We start from the raw sequence: 15,590 nt of genomic DNA on the forward strand, positions 1-15,590 counted from the left end.
GGCAGAGAACAACAATAACAGGACTTTATTGCTGGGCCCGGGACGGTGTATACTGCAGCTTCATAAAGGCCTCCTGAAGGAGTCTCTGCGTCAAACCAGCCTAACAATTCTCAAAGATGGGAGCGTAAATCTCTGAGGAATCCGACTGCATCCCAGACTTCAAAACACATAGAGATTTGAGTAGCCTTGAAATTGATAGAAATCTTTCAGAGTTTGATCAATCAAATGATCTCACTATCATTACTCAGGTTCTGGGGCTCTATCTAGAAAGAACAGGGTGAGTTGGGGAAAATAGTCATTTAACAGGCCATTTCCTTCCTCATTTCTACCCCACTGATCTTTAGGTCTCAATTCCTGCTACTGTAGTTGTTGTTTTACTAACCAGGAAGCTGTGAGACCTTTTGGGTTATCTTTAGAGTGACCCCCTGCAGAAGGTGTGAGGCTGAGTCTTGGAGTGGGTGATCAGATGGCATTCACCTCAGGCTAACTAAAGTGTTGGGACGATGTTTTCTCTCTACAAGGGTTGTGCAAACAGTATGTTTCCCTGGTTAACTATATGTGAATTATAGAGAGTCTAAGATGATGGTGGGAACCTGGCATTTTATGAGACCCCTGTGGTGATAGCACAGAGAAAGAAAAGAAAATTTGAATGCCAGGTGTAATTATATGATTTGGGATGCCTTAAAGAAAAAACAGTCTCTCTGGAAGGGTCAGCACCAACAAAAAGAAAACGGACTTTGTGGTTAGACAAACCTGGGTTTGAATTCTGGCTCAGTCTCTCACTTGGTCAAGCCACTTACTCTCTCCACCTCTACTTTTCATCTATAAATGGGTGTTGTAAACCCTCTCAAGGCTGTTTCAAGAATTTAATAAGTATATAATACATAATTTAATTTAATAAAATATATATTAATTTCATAAAATATTCCAATTGCTGTTGAGTTGATTCTAACTCATGGAGACCCCATGTGTGTCAGAGTTGAACTGTACTTCATAGGGTTTTCAATGGCTGGTTTTTTAGAAGTAGATTGCCAGGCCTTTCTTCTGAGGCACCTCTGGGTAGATAAACCTCCAAACTTTTGGGTAGTTAGCTGAGTGCTTAACCATTTGCACCACCTGGAGACTTCTGAATAAAATATAGACTATACAATCTTTTATATATATATATAATTAGTATAATTGCTGGTAGGTCATAAGCACTCAGTAAGTTGGAATTTGTTGCCCTTCTGTCCCAAAGTGCATTCTGGGGATTCATTTTTAAACATCAAAAAGATATTTCCACTATGCAGATTTCTCTCTAGCCAGTTGATGTTTACAGAGAGAAAGCTTTCAACTAGCAAAGGAGATCAAGGTGGCAGAGCACATTTCAGGGAGGATGGCCAAGACCAGCGATGTCCTCTCATTGAGTGGAGACGAGCAAATGCTACACAAGGAGCCCACAGCGCTCTAGCAGGCAGCAGGGAAGCATGTGCCTCATTGTCTCTCCAATGGGTTATAATCTCATGTAATAGATGAGGTAGCTTAAGCTGGGTCCAGACACCCTGAGCCAGTCTGGAGGCCCTATGGGGCAGCATCCCAACCTCAGGACATAATTACCTACAGGACCGAGTTGTCAAAAGCCAGCTTGCCCCAAGGAGAGGCAAAGTTGAGGGACATTTGTTTCATCTCCAAGGACACTGAGTAACAGTGAAGAGAAGGCAGAGGTGTTTCTGAGTCCTAGAGCAAGAGAGCTGTAAAAAGACAGGGAGTGAAAACAGAATCAGAGGCTTCACTGAAATATCTGTGGGAGAGCAACACAAAAGGTATTGGTGCCAGTTGCTTGGCTACGAGCAAAGATGGTACTGGTGGCTTCAGAAGACAGTGCCTGGAGGGCCAGTTTCAGTTGCCTCGGCTTTGGAAAGCAGCACTAGGTTTTGAGGTCATTCACTGATTCATTCATTCAACACATTTACTGAATGCCTATTATGTGCTGGGTTGGGCATCAATGCCTAGGATTCAAAAGTCAGTGCCCTCAATACATGTGAGCCACAAGAAACATACCTGAAGATTTGCTTCCAAAACTACACAGGGCAGTGCGGGGGGAAAAAGGGAATATGATGGGCCTGGAGTCACCACAGAGCCTGAGCCAGGGGATCCTGCACAGTGTCTGCCCCTGAGACCCTGTTTTTATCTGCAGCCTGGTGAAATCATGGGCTTTATTTAAATGCTCATCTGTAAAATGAATTGGCTCAACAAATGATCTAATACTGTATTTAAAGGTCTCCAAACTGAAACTCTAAGCCCTTATAAAAAGCACTAACGAAGTATGAACCGAACTTATAAACAGCACCCTATATGACTTTGTGATCCAGTTTGACAGTTTTGGATTATCAGCTTCTGAAATGGCCCGTGGGTCTCATTCCTCCTCTTTACCTTGTGTTAGGATCTGCTCCAGCTCCTTGCTGCCATGTGGGTCTATAGGCCCAGAGATGATAACTAATCTGCATTTCAAAGGGAATTCTTCTAGTTTTTAAGGACAGGCAACTAATTTAGCAATATTTTTAAAACCTGTCTGGGCCTACACTGTGGACTTTAAATAAATAAATAAACAGGCTGAATTCAACCAATGGCTACCAGTTTATAACCTTTGGGTTTTACGATTGGAACTGGATCGAGTCAGGAGAACTGAGCTCCAGTCATATTTGCCTCTGATATCTGCGTGGTGTTGAGCAGACCATCAAACTCCTACGGGATCTTGGTGTATGCTCTGCTGTATATTCTCAACAACAATAAAAAATTAAATAAATTATAAAATATAAAACAACAACACCTTCTATGGCACCCAAGTTTCCTCACCTTACAATGAGATCTTAGAATTCAGTATAGCTTTCCCACTCTGACAGCCTGTACCTATGTTTTAGAGCAAGTACTTCATGAGTGGATACGTTGACTCGTGAATAACTCACTGTTTTTGCACAAGATTAGAAAGTGTGTCCATGTCCTTTTAGTTGGGAGGGGCGTTCCATAGGAGTAGAATTGTCTGCCTTTCCTCCTCCTCCTTTGCATTAGAACCAACTGTAAAATAGATAAAGAAGCCAAGTGGGAATTAAACTATCGTAAAAAAAAAAAAAAATTTTTTTTTTTTTTATTAGCTTTATTGCTGGTAAAGCTGAATAATCATTGCCCTTTCAACCTGTGGCCAAAGTAGGGGCCTCTTATTACCTTCTCCCAGGTTTAGGCCAAGGGACCTGCTTGTGGACAGAGTTCGGGGCTACAGATCAGAACCTTATGCCAGCAGCCATACTGAGGATCTAGCCACCTTACCTTGTGGGAGCATTGCTGTGTCAGTTCCCAAGAGGGCTCATCTGGGCCGAAACACAGCCTGGTCCTGTGCCATCCCCACTGCTTGCTACGCTTGAGCCTACTGTTGAAGCCACTGCGTCAATCCATCTCAATGATGGTCTTCCTCTCTTTACTGATTCCCTACTTTACCAAGCATGATGTCCTTCTCCAGGAGCTGGTCCATCCTGATGACATGTCCAAAGTACATGAGACAAAGTCTCGCTATCCTCGCTTCTAAGGAGCATTCTGGCTATACTTCTCCCAAGACAGATTTGTTCATCCTTCTGGCAGTCCATGGTATATTCAATATTCTTCACCAACACCATAATTCAAAGACATCAATTTTTCCTCCATCTTTCTTATTCATTATCCAGCTGTTTCATCATACGAGGCAATTGAAAATACCATGGCTTGGGTCAGGCGCACCTTAGTTCTCAAAGTGATATCTTTGCTTTTCAACACTTTAAAGAGGTCTTTAGCAGCTGATTTGCCCAATGTAATATGTCGTTTGATTTCTTGACTGCTGTTTCCATGGGTGTTGATTGTGGATCCAAGTAAAACGAAATCCTTGACAACTTCAACCTTTTCTCTGTTTAGCATGATGTTGCTCATTGGTCCAGTTGTGAGGATTTTTGTTTTCTTTACGTTGAGGTGTAATCCCTATTGAAGGCTGTAGTCTTTGATCTTCATCAGTAAGTACTTCAAACCCTCTTCACTTTCAGCAAGCAAGGTTGTATCACCTGCTTATTGCAAGTTGTTAATGAATCTTCCTCCAATCCTGATGCTCCATTCCTCATATAGTCTAGTTTCTCAGATTATTTACTCAGCATACAGATTGAATAAGTATGGTGAAGGCAACCATGATGCACACCTTTCCAGATTTTAAATCATGTAGTATCCCTTTGTTCTGTTCAAACAACTGCTTCTTGGTCTAAGTACAGGTTCACATGAGCACAGTCAAGTGTTTTGGAACTCTCATTCTTCACAATGTTATCTATAATGTGTTATGATCTACACAGTTGAATGCCTTTGCATAGTCACTAAAATACAGGTAAACATCTTTCTAGTATTCTCTGCTTTCAGCCAAGATCTATCTGACATCAGCAATGATATCCTTTGTTCCACTTCCTCTTCTGAATCCAGCTTGAATTTCTGGCAGCTCCCTGTTGATATACTGCTGCAAACACTTCTGAATTATCTTCAGCAAAATTTTACTTACATGTGATATTACTGATATTGTTCAATGATTTCCACATTCTGTTGGATCACCTTTCTTTAGAATGGGCACAAATATGAATATCTTCTAGTCTGTTGGCCAGATAGCTGTCTTCCAAATTTCTTAGAATAGACGAGTGAGCCCTTCCAATGCTGCATCCATTTGTTGAAACATTTCAATTGGTATTCTGTCAATGCCTGGAGCCATGTTTTTCACCAATGCCTTCAGTGCAGCTTGGACTTCTTAATCAGTACCATCGGTACTTGATCATATGCTACCTTCTGAAATGGTTGAACATCAACCAGTTCTTTTTGGCACAGTTACTCTGCGTATTCCTTCCATCTTCTTTTGATGCTTCCTGTGTCGTTCAATATTTTGCCCATAGAGTCCTTCGATATTGCAGCTTGTTATGGGTTGTATAGTGTCCCCAAAAATGTGTGTCAACGTGGCTAGGCCATGATACCCACTATTGTGTGGCTGTCCACCACTTTGTGATCTGATGTGATTATCCTATGTGTTATAAATCCTAACCTCTATGATGTTAATGAGGCAGGATTAGAGGCAGTTATATTAATGAGGCAGGACTCAATCTACAGGATTAGGTTGTATCTTTAGTCAATCTCTTTTAAGATATAAAGGAGAAAAGTGAGCATAAAGGGTAGGGGCCTCATTACCACTAAGCAAGAAGAGCAAGAAGTATGTCCTTTGGACTCAGGGTCTCTTGCTAGGAAGCTCCTAGACCAGGGGAAGACTGATGACAAGGACCTTCCCCTAGAGGCAACAGAGAAAGAAAGCCTTCCCCTGGAGCTGGTGCCCTGAATTCTGATTTCTAGCCTCCTATACTGTTTTTTTTTTTTTTATACTGTGGAAGAATAAATTTGTTTGTTTAAACCACCCACTTGTGGTATTTCTGTTATAGCAGCACTGGATAAGACAAAATTTGGTACTGGAAGTGGGGTGCCTCCAAGAACTTATTGGTAGAGCTAAAGAGTTTCATAACACTAGCCTATGCAGAGCAGAGGCCTCACTGGCCCAAGAGGCCTGAGGGGTGGAGGGGCCAAGAGGCCAAGAAACCAGGAAGCAGAAGCTGAAGAAACAAAGAGCACAGGAAGCAGAGCTGCCTTAGTCTCAAAGGGTAAGGCCATGACCTCTGGGGTCTGAAAGGGTGGAACCACAGCCTGCTGGGTCTCAAAGGGTGGGGCAATGGCCTCTTACATTTCATACAGTCAGATCATCACCACCTTGGTTCCGGAGTGTGGGGCTGCTTTTCACGAGTGCCAGTGGGATGGGGCCAAATCCTCTGCCCAGTGCTGAGGTGGTGTGGCTGCCATGCTCAAGGGGCAGAATAACAGGGCCTGCCAGGGCCGAGGGGTGGAGTTCCCACTCAGATGGACTAAGAGAATTGGGCCACCCAAAGCTGAGGGAGCAGAGTTGCCGTTCCAGTGGGCCTGGAAGAAGGAGCTGAAGCCCAGGGCCAAGGTGCCTCCACCCAGATTCCAGACAGTGTGGCCAACACCCAGAGTCTGTAGGGAAGGACCATTGCCTAAATGGTCTCAGAAAACAGAGGATTATTTTCAAGCCTTGACAGATAATGCATGTGTTCTGCTAGGTTTTGGACTTGCTTCGTGCCTGTTATTCCTTCTTTCCCTCCAATTTCTCCCTTTTGTAATGGAAATGTCTACCTTGTGCCTGTTCTACCAGGGTTCTTTGGAAGAAGATAACTTGTATTCTAGATTTTACAGATGAAGAGGAATTTTTCAGAAAATGGAATTTGCCCTTGGAGTTGATTTAAGACTTTTGGGGTAATATGATGGGGTGAATGTGTTTGACATGTGGCAAGGACATGAGTTTGGAGGGGCCAAAGGGTGGAATGTTCTGGATTGAATTGCATGCCCAAAAATGTGTGTCAAGTTTGCTAGGCCATGATTCCCAGTATTGTGTGGTTGTCTACCATTTTGTGATCTGATGTGACTATCCTATGTGTTGTAAATCCTAACCTCTATGATGTTAATGAGGCAGGGTTAGAGGCAGTTATGTTAATGAGGCAGGACACAATCTACAGGATTAGGTTGTATTTTAGTCAATCTGTTTTGAGATATAAAAGAGAGAAGTGAGCATAAAAGGTGGGGACCTCATTACAACTACACAAGAAGAGCAAGGGGTGTCTTTTAGATCCAGGGCTCCTGTGCCGAGAAGCTCCTAGACAAAGGGAAGATTGATGATAAGGACCTTCCCCCAGAGCTGACAGAGAGAGAAAACCATCCCCTGGAGCTGGTGCTCTGAATTCAGATCGACTCGACTGCACTGGATTGGGTTATAATGTAAGAGAATAAATTTCTGTTTGTTAAAGCCATCCACTGGTGATATTTCTGTTACAGAGCACTAGATAACTAAGACACAACTCGAGGCTTAAATTTTTTCTTCAGTTCTTTTAGCTTGAGAAATGTGAGCATATTCTTCTCTTTTGGTCTTCTAACTCCAAGCGTTTGCACATTTTCTTTTAATACTTTACTTTGTATTCTCAAAACCATCCATTAAAGTTATAGTCAAGAAAACCTTATGGAGCAGTTCTACTTATAACACATGGGATCATCATCACTTGGAATGAACTCGATGACAACTACCAACAACAACAAAGTCTTAAGAAACTTACATTTATTCCCTCCTGCCACTCCCCATCAAGGACTATATTCTCCAGCCTCTCAGACCACTCACTGGATTCCCAATATTCTGGGTCATTTCCTGTCTCCATGCTTTTGTTCGTGCTACTCCCTCTTCCTAAAACGTCTTTCCTCTATGGATAACTGCCCATCCACTGAAATCCTGCTCACTCTTCAAGGCCAGATCAGATGACAACTCCCTGTCCCTCAGATAGACACTGCTTTCTCCCGAGAACTCCCAAAGCTGCCCAATCATCCATCATAACACTTTTTGCACTGATTCTAGTGGGTGTTTGCTGTCTTGCTCCCCTGCTCACCATGTGCCCCTGAGGGCAGGCACCTGTCTCATTCATCTCTATGACTTTAGGGCCTGTGTGAGAAAGACTCTCAAAGCTGAGTCTCTGGAAGGAAGATTTCTTGAACACTACCATTAAGGCTCTGTGTGGGACAATTGTTTAATAATACTTATAGTTCCAACGCCTGAAGCACTGTGTGTATGGTGTTCTACGTTCATCTTCTCTGATCTTCAGAGCATCCTGTGATGGGTACTCCCCCCTCCCCCAATTTACAGATGATAAACTGAGGTTTAGAGATCTGCAGTCATCCAAAGTGACCCAGCTAGAAAATGGCAAAGTGACACTTGAACAAACATCTCCTTGACTGCAGAGCTGGGAAGCCTCTCATTTGAGTGGACGGTCTGTGCACCCAGCCTGGCAGACCTGCATTTGCTTACTTCAGACAGGATCTAGGACAAGGAGTTCCAGCTAAGCAGTGGGTTCAGGGCAGCTGCCCTTTGGCACATGGACAAACACCTTCCCTGGAGGGGATGTCAAGGCAGGGGGCCAGGGCTAGAGAGAAGACCTGTCTCTGGGAGGGTTTCACTGGCTTCGTTCCTCTGGACGGGGCTTGGCCAGCCCAGGGGCTCTCGTCTTTCTCCCTGTTTGTGGCACTGACTAAGCCTAATCTCTGTACTATGATCAGCCTGACAAACTGTTCTCAACTCCTAATGATGCTTCTCTTTTGGTTTGGCATTTTCCACCTGGGACTGTCCTTTTCCTCCCCAACTCATTGTCTGTTGCTTCTTGTTAACTTTGGCACAGCAGGAAGGCAAGTTTAACTCCCTGGCTGAGAATCCAAAACTCACTGCCATTGAGTTGAATTCTGACTCATAGTGACCCTATAGGCCAGAGTAGAACTGCCCCATAGGGTTTCCAAGGCTGTAATCTTTATGGAAGCAGGCTGCCACATCTTTCTCCCACAGAGTGGCTGGTGGGTTCAAACCACTGACCTTTTGGTTAGCAGCTGAGTGCTTAACCACTGCACCACCAGGGCTCCTTTCCCTGGCTGAGGGAGGACATGAATTCCCTGACTTTCTCTTTTGTTTCAGCTTCAGATCAGATACTCTATCTCTCCTCTGTCCTCAAAGGCACCATTTCCATAGCGGGGCTAGGTGATCTGGGCAGTTTTATGATGACATAAAAAAAAAATTTTTTTTTTCCTTCCTGCAAGAGGCTTTTAACTAGAGTGTCATAACTAACTCTGAGCGCCTTATTACTGAAACTCGTTCTGCCAAGGGAGAGACTTTTTGTACTCAAAACTTGTTATAAAGAGTGGTCAAACTGGGGAAAGAAGCCCAAGTCATCAGGCACAGCCTGTCCCCCCCAGGTCCCCTCCTGGCACAGGTCTTCCGAGGGCTGTACTGAGGGGCAACCATAGTAAATGTCAAAACACAAGTCTCTGACCTCCCACTATACTTGCCTGTTTTCTCTTTGCTGCCCTTGTCCTCTTTTCTCTTCTAATTCGCTTTTTCTTACTTCTCATGTTCTCTTATCCCTGTATACACCTTAACTCTCCCAATGAGTCCCCCAGCCTTGCGTGACCCCACGGCGGCACTCAGCTGAGAATATATTTTGATGTGGTCTCTGAGCTCCGGCGGACCACCTCTGTCCCCCTTCTGGCTTACTCCCAAGCCACAGTGAACTTCTCTGCTTTATGCTTTGAGGTTTAGAGTCTATGAATACAAAGGATCTGAATTGTGAGCCAAGATACACACAGGAGGAGGGAGACACCTGTATTTGAGGAGCCAGGCCACTTGCCTCCTAGAAGATCACCTTTCTTTCTGGCCCTGCCCTGCTCACCTTGAATCTGGCCTTGACAACCTGATTCTTAGCCCTTGGGCTCCTTGGGCTCTGACTTTCTGTTTGTGGCATTGGCTGAGCCTAATCTCTCTGTTAGGTCCATCCTGACAGCCTGTTCCCAACTCCTGATGATGTTTCTCCTACGTTTTGGCATTTTCCACCTGGGACTGTCCCCCAACTCTGTGTAAACCCTTTATAAGACCTGAGCCACTTCTTCTAAAACTAAGCGCTATAATGTAGAGGTTAAGAACACCGCCCCAGCTGATAAAGATTTAATATCCGGAATATACGACAAACTCCTACAACGCAATAATGAAAAGATGAACAACCCAATCAAAAAATGGGCAAAGGATTGAACAGACATTTCATCAAAGAAAATATACAAATGACCAATAAGCATATGAAGAGATGCTCATTAGTCATTAAAAAAAGGTACATGCAAATCAAAACCACAATGAGACACCACTTCACCTCCACTGTTGTGTCGTTAGGTTCTGTCCAGTCAGTTTATGACACATAGCAACCCCATATGGCAGTGTAGAGCTATCCCATTGGGGTTTTTTGATCTTTACAGGAGCAGATCCCCAGGTCTTTCTCCCATGGCACCGCTGGGTAGGTTCCAACCTTGAGGTTAGCAGCCAAGCGCTTAACTGTTGCACCACCAGGGCTCCTTTCACCTCCACTAGGATGACTACTATCAGAAAACCTGAAAACAATAGTAAGGATGTGGACAAATGGGGACCCTCGTTCATCATTGCTGGGAATGTAAACTGGTATAGCCACTGTGGAAAACTTTGGCAGCTCCTCAAAAGGTTTAACCTAAGATTACCATATAACCCAGCAATTCCACTCCTGGGTACATACCCAAAAGACTTGAAAACAGGGACACAAACAGATACTTGTACAGAAATATTCATTGCAGCACTATTCACAATAGCCAAAAGGTGGAAACAACCCAAATGTCCATCAACAGATAAATGGATAAACAAAATGTGGTATATACATACAATGGAATATTATTCAGTCATAAAGAGAAATGAAGTTCTGATATACACTATGGCATGGATGAACCTTGAAAACATTATGCAGAGTGAAATAAGACAGAGACAAAAGGACAAATATTATATGATCCCACTTATATGAAATATCTGGAATAGGTAAGTACATAGAGACCACAGTTTATTAGTGATTACCAGGGGCAGTAGGGAGGGGAAAAGGGAGTTACTGCTTAAGTGGCACTGCGTTTCTATTAAGGGTGATGAAAAAAACTGGAAACAGAAGCTCAGTGTCTTTTCCGCTCCCTCCTGTCCACCCCTGGTAACTACTAATAAACTTTGTATACATTTGCCTATTCTAGATATTTCATACAGGTGGCTCATATAATATGTCTTTTCATGACTGACTTATTTCACTTAGCATAATGTTTCAAGGTTTATCCACATTCTAGCATGCATCAGTACGTCATATCTCTTTATGACTAAGTACTACTTCATTGTATGGATGTCTTAGTTATCTAGTGCCGCCGTAACAGAAATACCAGGAGCGGACAGCTTTAACAAACAAAAATTTATTCTCTCACAGTTTAGGAGGCTACAATTCCAAATTCAGGGCATCAGCTCCAGGAGAAGGTTTTCTTTCTCTGTCGGCTCTGGGGGAAGGTCCTTACCATCAATCTTCCTCCGGTCTAGGGGCTTCTCAGCGCAGAGACCCCAAGTCCAGAGGACAAACTCCTCTCCTGGCTCTTCTTATTTGGTGGTAACAAGATCTATCCTCTCTGCTCACTTCTGTCTTTTATATCTCAAAAGAAATTGACTCAAGATACAACTTAATCCTGTAGATTAAGTCCTGCCTCATTAACATAAGTGCCTCTGATCCTGCCTCGTTAACATCATGTTGTTGTTGTTGTTGTTGTTGTTAGGCGTCTGTTGCTTCTTATTAACTTTGGCACAGCAGAAAGGCAAGTTTGACTCCCTGGCTGAGAACCCAAAACCCATTTCTACTGAGTTGAATTCTGACTTATAACAACCCTATAGGACAGAGTGGAACTTCCCACAGGGATTCCAAGGAGTGGCTGGTGGATTTGAACTGCCGACCTTTTGGTTAGCCGTCAAGCTCTTAACCACTACACCACCAGGGCTCCCGTTAGGATTTACGACACATAGGATTATCAGATCAGATCACAAAATGGTGGACGAGCACACAACACTGGGAATCATGGCCTAGCCAAGTTGACATATATTTTGGGGGGGCACAATTCAATCCATGAGAATGTATGTGCCACATTTTGTTTATCCATTCATCTATTGATGAACAATAGGCTGTTTCCACTTTTGACTATTGTGAACAATGCTGAAATGAACATTGGTGTACCTAGATGGAAATTTATTTGATCCTCCCAATAGCCCTATGAAAGCAATGCCAGGTTATCATCATCCCAAGCACCCAATAAAGTGGGTTCACACACAAAGGTGTGTGTAGAGCTAGAACGAACACCCAGTTCGTCTGCCTTTGGCTAAGCCATCTCCTGAAGCACTGCTGTCTTGTTAATCTCAGATAACACCTCTATCCCCACCCCTTACTCCTGGTTTCTATTCCAAGTCAGAAACAGGAAAAATAGACAAAAGACCAAGCTCACGGTTCACCTCTTTTCCAGAGTCTGTATCCAACCCTCAAAAGCGTACTAGCAATTGGTGAGTAACTTGCTTACTCATCTTCCTGCCTACTTTATTTATCGTTAAGAAATTTGCGTGAATTTTCCTCCTTGTAAGCCAAGAGGCCTTCTGCTTTGACGGGCTGCTTCTCACAGAAAGCTTTCCCTCAAAATGTTTGGAAGCATATTTTGAATATAACAGAACAAGGTTTTGATTTGTTTTTCAAATTATACAGTGGTTTCCTTACTTCTATAATTACAGTAGAAATCACTGCTTGTTGGCACCGCATTGCCAGGGGCTAAAGATAGAAACTGGGTTGATTTCCACATAATGATCCAGATAAAAAAGGCTCACAAGTGAACCCTAAGCCATAAATCCAGTGCAGCGTATATAACTGCCTTACGTTTAGCAGCGGCCATGGAAAGTTTCCCTGATTTGTGAGCATAAAAATAAAGCATTTTCCTGTGGACAATTGCTAACTGCAAATTTTTTCCGTAGCCAGATTTGCTCTGACCCCAGGGGTGAACCTTTGGAGAGCATGCTTCATACTAGCAATTCCCATGATGCTAACAATCCCATTGTAGGACCAACAATTAATTATAACAATAAGAAAGCCATTATTCATCCAGGCCTCCCTTCCTGCTCTTAAATTCACAGAACTCTCTGCCACCTGGACAGTTGTTGGTGTGTGTTTCTGTGTGTGTGTGTGCTTAAAATAACCCAATTAAAATTACGTATAAAACACACAAGTGAAAAACTCTGAAAGGAAAAACGTCAAAATAATAAAAGCAGCTGTATAAGAGTGGTGATACTAATAGAAATGTGTCTTTTACTTTATTCTTTTTTTCTAAAATAACTATATTGTGATTTAATTACATTAAGGACTTTTCTATCCCTTCATTGTTTATTGAGTGCCTACTGCGTGCCATGGTAACCCCATGTGTGTCAGAGTAGAACTGTCCTCCATTGTAATGGCTGATTTTTTTGGAAGTAGATCACCTGGCCTTTCTTCCAAGGAGCCTCTGGGGGACTTGAACCTCCAACCCTTAGATTAGCAACTGAGCATGGTAAACATTTGCACCACTCATGGGGTCACCGTGAGTTGAAATTCACTTGATGGCAACTGGTGTTGGGTAGTATACTGTGTGCCAGGCACTGTTCTAGGTACCAAGGATACATCGTAAATAAGACAGACACAGTTCCTTCTTTCATGGAGTTTCTAGTCAATTAAGGGAGCTAGTCCATAAACAAGTAATTATATAGATTTATTAACTACTGTATACAACAAATATTATTGACTACCTGTTATGTGCCAGCAACGGTTCTAGGCAGTGAGAATCAGCAGTGAACAAAACAGGCAAACACCCTTACCTTCATGGAGCTTACATTCTAGTGAACGTAGATGGTGATTTATTTCCAACTAGGATGCATATCATGAAGGAAAAGTACAGGGGACCTGACCACATCTGAAAGGTCAGGGGCAGTCTCCCTAAGTAAACAATATAATTTTAAGTACCTCAAATAAAACAGAGCTTTGTTTTGCTCTCCAGGATGGAGTCTCCCTGGACATGGCAGGAGGCTCCCAACATGACTAAATTTTGGTGGATGACTCCTTGCTGAGGTCTGCCTCTCAGTTCCATCTGCCACAGAGTATAACCTGGTACCAGAACTGCCTGAGGCAACGTGTAGACTAACCAGGTGGTGGACTGGCTTGAGTAGGGGGGTTGGAACCAAGTTTCCATTTATAGTCCCCACCCATTTTTTGGCCCCAGTACATTATGTATGGGAAGTCCTGATACAGGAAAAGCAAGGCAGGCAGCGCAGACAGTAACTAATGGGCCTTCCTCCTGCAGACGGGGAAAACTGGAGCAGAAAAGACGTAACACCAGCTCCAGCCAATAAGCCCCTGCATCGCTGGCCAGGAGAAAGCAGCTGCTAGGTTTCTGGTCTGCCCCTCAGACTGAGGAGCTCCAGGTCACCAGCCTGAACCCGTTTATGCACATCATGCCTGGGTCGACTTGGAAATGGCTGAAGGCATTTAAATGGAACTTCCAACCTCTGTCCCCAGCCCCAAAACCGTGAGTAAGTATTTGGGACTGTGTTGTATCGATCATGCCTCCCACCGGCACCAGGCAAAACACTGTGAAGCAAGTCAAGTTTCCTGTGACAAGGGAAGCCGGTCTCCTAATCCTTTCTCACTGGACAATCAGGTTGACAAAAACCATTAAGTTTTCTGAGATTAGAAATCCACTGTCAGAGGGAGCCGTGTATAGAGTTTTCCACTCCATTACACTCTGGACAATAACCAGAGGCCAAGTGACAGGAAAAGGCCAGGGCTTTTTAAAGTTTCCTGTGTCCTTGGGTGGAGGGAAATAAATTAACAAGTGCCTACTTTTTGTCAGACACAGGGTATATATTATCTCATTAATCAACCCAACAATCTATGAGGAGGGCTCTATTTATTGCATTTTACAGAAGAATAAGCTGGGACTCAGAGGGATTGTGTCACTATCAAAGATTACACAGCTAGTTAGTGTCAGCTGGGGTTGAGAATCTGAGTCACCAGGCCCCAGGGGTCATTAAAGCTAATGATCTATTTTCTTCTAGGTGGTTGTTGTTTATAGTGGAATGACACACTGCCTGGCCTCACCATCCCCATGATAAGTTGCAGATCAGACAATGTTGCCTTGTGTTCCATAGGGTTTTCATTGGCTGACTTTCAGAAGTAGATTGCCAGGTCTTTCTTCCTAGTCTGTCTTAGTCTGGAAGCTCCACTCAGACCTGTTTGGCATCATAGCAACATGCAAACCTCCACAGACAGATGGGTGGTGGTTGCACCTGCGGTGCATTGGCTGGGAATTGAACTCGGCTCTCTCGCATGGAAGGCAAGAATTCTACCACTAAGCCACCATTGCCTCTTTCTTCCAAGCAGAACCATACTTTAACCACCCCTGAACTGGCTTCACTCTGAAAAACTCCACAGTCCTGGAGCAAGTGGAAGCAGGCTGGCACAGTAGGTAAGGTGCAAACTCTGCTGCCTGGCCATGCAGGTCCACGCTTCAGTTCTGCCTCTCACCATATGACTTGGGACAAGCTCTTTTCCTTCCAAAGCCTCCTTGTCCCCATCTTACTCATGAGGAGATAGTAACTTAAAACACCCACCCCATAAGCGTTCTGAGGATTAAATGAAATCACATATGTAAATCATTTAGCATTTTGCATGGCACATGGTAAAAAAAAAAAAAAAAATTAGGAGTCGGCAATAGGAAGTGGCTTTTTTACTTATAATTTTACTGTAAATTCATATAATTACATTATTGAAAGTTTGTATAATAGAAAAAAATCACCTATATTCATAACCATTATCATTTTGGTATAACCAAACACAAAACCAAACCCACTGCCATTGGGTTCATTCTGACTCACAGCAACCTTGCAGGAGAGAGTAGAACTGCCCCATAGAATTTGCTAGGCTGTAGTCTTTATTGCAGCAGATTGTCAGGTCTTTTCTCCTACAGAGCCACTGGTAGATTCAATCCACCAATCTTTTGCTTAGCAGCCAAGCACTTAACCACTGAGCTGCCAGGGTTCCTTTCATTTTGTT

General features: G+C 43.4%; 1 long non-coding RNA gene across 1 annotated transcript in view; it reads left to right on the plus strand.

Moving 5' to 3' along the window:
• Positions 1–15,211, plus strand: part of LOC126079698 (uncharacterized) — a 40,978-nt gene extending 25,767 nt beyond the window's left edge. Inside the window, exon 4 of the long non-coding RNA XR_007518238.1 lies at positions 13,840–15,211. This is a non-coding gene — a long non-coding RNA (uncharacterized LOC126079698). The remainder of the gene's footprint in view (positions 1–13,839) is intronic.
• Positions 15,212–15,590: the final 379 nt, after the last annotated feature.

Source organism: Elephas maximus, chromosome 7, assembly GCF_024166365.1.
Source record: "Elephas maximus indicus isolate mEleMax1 chromosome 7, mEleMax1 primary haplotype, whole genome shotgun sequence".
Classification (NCBI taxonomy): domain Eukaryota; kingdom Metazoa; phylum Chordata; class Mammalia; order Proboscidea; family Elephantidae; genus Elephas; species Elephas maximus.